Below are 4,922 nucleotides of genomic sequence, written 5' to 3'. Positions count from 1 at the left end.
GGATCATGGTGAGATCTGTGGCCATGGAGGAAAGCAGAGTGATAAGCAGATGTGTGCTGTGGATGGCTGCTGGGTGATGGATGAGGCTGGGACCCTCCAGCCAGGCCAGCCAGGTTGGAGAAGTATGATTGAAGATGGCCATGTGGAAGTTACCCGGATAGATCCTGAATACCACTGAGGAGGATTCTGGGAGAAAGACAGGATATAAAACATACAAACTCTAATTTATATCACCGCAGTTTGGATTGGATTGAAAGCTTCAGAGAAGTCAAAGCAACATGAACTTGTTTTATGAAATTAAAAAAAAAAAACATCCTTCTCATATGAATGAAGGTAAGCAGTCCAGCATCCCAAGTGCCTGTGATTATAGGCCTGTGCCACAAGGGCAGACTCACATGTTCCTGACAGAGCAGTGGACTGCACTAGAAAAAACGGCAACTTGGTAAGGAGGGAGGGAGGAGCTGGGTGGAGGTAGCTCAGCTATTGAAATGCTTGGCCAGCAGACACCAGGACTGGAGTTCTTCACTTAGATCCCTGGTCCCTGGAACCTCACATAAATGCTGGACGGGTATTTGGCCTGCCTATAATTCCAGCCCTGAAAGAGCAAGACAGAAAATCTCTAGAGCAAGCTGGCTAGCAGGACTAGATATATCTGTGAGTTCTGGGTCTGACTGCAAGACTCTATCTCAATGAACAAAGTGGAAGAGAAATTGAGGATGAATCCTGACAACCACAGGCTTCCACATGTATGCACACAGATGTGTATGATGTACATCCCCACACACATGCAAAAACATGTATGCATACACATGTACAACACACACAAATGAGGAAGAAAATTTGAAGGATTTATGCTAAGTGAATACAAAAGGCTGTCCTATTTTATACATCGTATGTGTAAAATGTGCTTTAAATATTCTGGATGATGGAATCAGAATTTCTTTTCTTCCTAACTTAATTTTTAAAAAGTAATTACATTTCGCCCTCGAACACTACAAAAGCCATTTTTCTCATTTTTGAGGTAGACATTTATCTTAAAATTACATGCTTGAAAATGGAATGTCAGCTAGATACTGCATGCAGAATATCACTCCAAAACTGTTTGTGAAAACTGCAGGGCTGGAAAGATGTCCTCCTACCCATTAACAAATGTCATCTTGAGGCAGCACACTAGAGTGCTTTGATTTTCCTGTTCAACATAAACGATGGAAAAATCATTCTTAGGGTCATCTGCCGGGCCCTTGTGACATCCAAGCACCCTGCGGTGAATTTCACACACTCTGCAAAGGAGAACATCCTGGCAGCTCGCTGAGGTGAACCCAGGTAACAAGTGAGGAAATGGAAATAATACTACTTCCCAAAGGCTCCGCTCTGGCACGTGCACGTGGAGGCCAAAGATCATTGGGTCTCTTCCTGGATCAAGCTCCACCTTATTTTTTGAGACAAGGTCTCTGGAGGAGCATGCAGTTCACAGATTTGGCCAGGCTAGAAGCAGGCAAACACCAGAGATCCTCTTATCTCTGTTCTCCAGCGCGGGAGTTACAGATGGACGCTGCCCATTCAGCCTCATCTGTGTGCTGAGGGACCAAACTCAGTTCCGTGGGCTTGAAAAGCATTTTACCCGTGAAGCTGCCCCTCCTACCCAGCTTGCTAAACTCATCAAAAAGCCTCACCTCTCTCTGGAGTAAGGCACAGGGGTATTCTTCTTTGGGATCCATTGTGACTTCTCCCAGATGGCAGCTGCTGGCTGCCCTCTGTGGGGCGGGCGTGCACAGCGCCTCAGTCATCTACCCTCCCTACTTGGAATGTACCCATCTTGCCTGGCACGCAGTGAGAAAGCAGGGAAGCCCCGATCTGCCCCTTACAGAAAAGTTGAGACGTTAGATGGAAGACACCAAAGGATAAGGAATTTAGACAGTTGCGTTCTGAGCAGAGGCTGAGAGCTTTAAGAAATGTCACACTGCCCTATCTGTGAATTGGGTCTTCACACTAGCAATCACTGCTAACAGCTCCTGGCTGTTAGAGGGTGTTTCTTTCAAATGGCTTCACACTGAGAAGCAATTTTGCAGGGTCCTGAAATGTCTGTTGTTTTTATATCTACCTCTTCCCCATTAACTTTTATGCCCACCTTTATTATTATAATAAGGAAAATAGCACATACAGATCTTGCTGGTGTTTTAGAAGGATTCTTTCTTAAGACAGAGATAAGTTTGAGAAGCGGTCAGTGATCTCAGGTCTTCTTTTCTAGTTCAGGGTTTGGCAGAAAAGGCTCTTACATCTAAAGGGATTTTTCAAATTGGACGGCGCTCTCAGGCTCAGCCCTAACTGCCATTGTGTATCTCCAAGACTGGGGAGACACTTAAGCCATTCTTCCTCAATTTGGACAATTTTTATCAATTCACCTGGAATTGCTACGGATCAGAGCAGACGGCATTTCTAGCACACCCGCCGCCGCCGCCTCCTCCACAGTCACAGCCGCCGCCGCCGCCGCCGCCGCCGCCTCTTCCGGTGATCTCCCACAGTGAACTGAGGGTGTGTGAGGACAGGAATTCCAGCCGTTTGGCTCCCATTAGCTCCCAGCACTGGAGCTGCACCATGAGAACATTTGATACAAGTATGGCGAGGATCTAGGAAGAGGGCTCTGTGGAGAAGGCACCTGCCGTGAACGAGTCAGGACCTCGATTTCGATGCTCAGAGCCCATGTAAAACTGGATGCTGTGGCCTATGTCTATAACCCCAGCCCTCCAGGGGTGGGATGGGAGCTGGATAGGAGGACACCCCTCAGTTCACAGGACACAACTACTAAAACCTTCTCTCAAACAAGGTGGAGGGTAAGAACCAACATGTGAGGTTGTCCTCGGACCATCGCACACTCACCGTGGCACACACGTGCCTGCACTCACACAAATGCACACGCACACACCCCACAAGTGTGCTGAGGCCTGGAACAAGGGCTCAGTGTGTTTTTTAGTTTAACAGTTACATATCACTGGCTCACAAACTCGGAGTGAGAAGTCCAGAGTTGGCCAGGGAAACAGCCATGTAACCAAGTTATAGAGAGGCTTGATAAGCCTTAACTGCCCGATGTTTATGCTTTCCCATTTCCTGACACCATTCCACATGCTGCATGGGGAAACTGGAAAGAGAAACTCTTTTTTTTTTTTTTTTTTTTGGTGAGGGGGGGCGGTTACGAGACAGGGTTTCTCTGTGTAGCTTTGCGCCTTTCCTGGATCTCACTCTGTAACCCAGGCGGGCCTCGAACTCACAGAGATTCGCCTGCCTCTGCCTCCCGAATGCTGGGATTAAAGACGTGCGCCACCACAGCCTGGCTGAGATAAACTCTTAATCTGGCCATGATACCGGGGATAAAGACAGGACTCCTAGAACTGATCTCTTCCATTACTAATGACAACTGGGATCCCGGCCTCGGTGCGCATTTTTCCACAGGTGTTTTTGTTTATAGTCACTACCTATGAACACCGCTCATCTTTCCTGTTGGACGGCTGAGTAAGCTCAGGCTCCATGACCTGCCATGTGAGTGCCAGGCTTCAGGCCCTGCGTCTGAGCTGGTCCTCCTCATGCTCTCACCGGCTTCTGGGGGACTCCCCACAGGCAACCCCGAGCCTGCTGTCCTCTGACTTACTTGGGGCTGCTAGATAGAGATGCAGAGTCCTGGGCGAGGGCTGAAGAATCAGGACCTTTGGAAAGGGAGCCTGTGAGTCCCCATCATTCAGCCACTGAGCCTGGCTGTCTAGAGGTGCGCTAAAGCCCGTGGAACACAGCATTCAAGTGCGTGACACCCCTTGTTGTGGTTTTCAGCGTTCCTGGCACTCATGCCCCATTTCTATCCTTCCGAAAAAGAAAGGGAGGGAAGGGGGGAGGAAAGAAGGAAGGACGGAACTTAGACAAATCGGGCTCCATTTTGGCTCAGAGCAGGTCCAATCCAAGCCCCTCAGCTCTTCTAGCTTCAGAGCCTACAACAGCAGGTGGGCCTCGGGGTTGATAGCCCTATGAGCCGCAACAAGAGGCCCTTCCATGGTCTGTCATGCCTGGGTCAGCCATCAACTCCAGGGGAGAGGGGACAGATGTGCCCAGGCTTTAAAGCAATGCTTTTCACAACCAACTGGGACATTATGACATGGGACCCTTTATCGCTATCAGAGTTGGCAGTCAGTCTGAAGATTCGCTCATGGGACCTGTGGCTGGAAGGAGAGGTAAACACCATAGCTCCGAAATGACCTGCAGGGGAGGAGAATTAGCAAGAAGTCTCCAGGCACAGGAAAAGGCCCAAGGCTAGAGCTGGCAGGTCTTGGGTGTGCAGTGGTGACAGTCATAACTAGTTCTCACCAGCAAGTCATGAGGCCACCGAGGGGGTGGTGTTCATAATTCTAAAAGGAAAATAACCATTTGTATTAGTCAGTGTTCTCTAGAAGAAGAGAACAGATAGAATGAATAGATCTATTTATCTACCTGTATCTTTACCTATATTTCATACACACACGTATACTTAATAAATTACATATATATGTACATGTATACATATATATAACATCTTAATTGATATAGGGAGATCCACCTCCAATGTTTGCTGCACTTTCTATAGCAGCCCAATAACCATGGCGAGGGGTGGGGGGCGGATTATTAGCCTTATGCTTGCTTGGTCACCACTCACCACTATGTGTGTGTGTGTGTGTGTGTGTGTGTGTGTGTGTGTGTGTGGTGTATGGCTAAAGAATACAATTTATAAAGCCCACTATATATATATATACATATACATATATATGTATATGTATATGTATATATATGTATGTATATATATATATGGATATGGATACACATACACACATATTTATGTATCAGCTTTTGCTGAAACGATAGCTTTCTCACAGCAGAGAAGCAGAGACCCCAGTGGTTGTTCCACA

Source organism: Peromyscus leucopus, chromosome 10, assembly GCF_004664715.2.
Source record: "Peromyscus leucopus breed LL Stock chromosome 10, UCI_PerLeu_2.1, whole genome shotgun sequence".
In the NCBI taxonomy this organism is placed as follows: Eukaryota; Metazoa; Chordata; class Mammalia; order Rodentia; family Cricetidae; genus Peromyscus; species Peromyscus leucopus.
Note: the sequence above shows the minus strand (reverse complement) of the source record.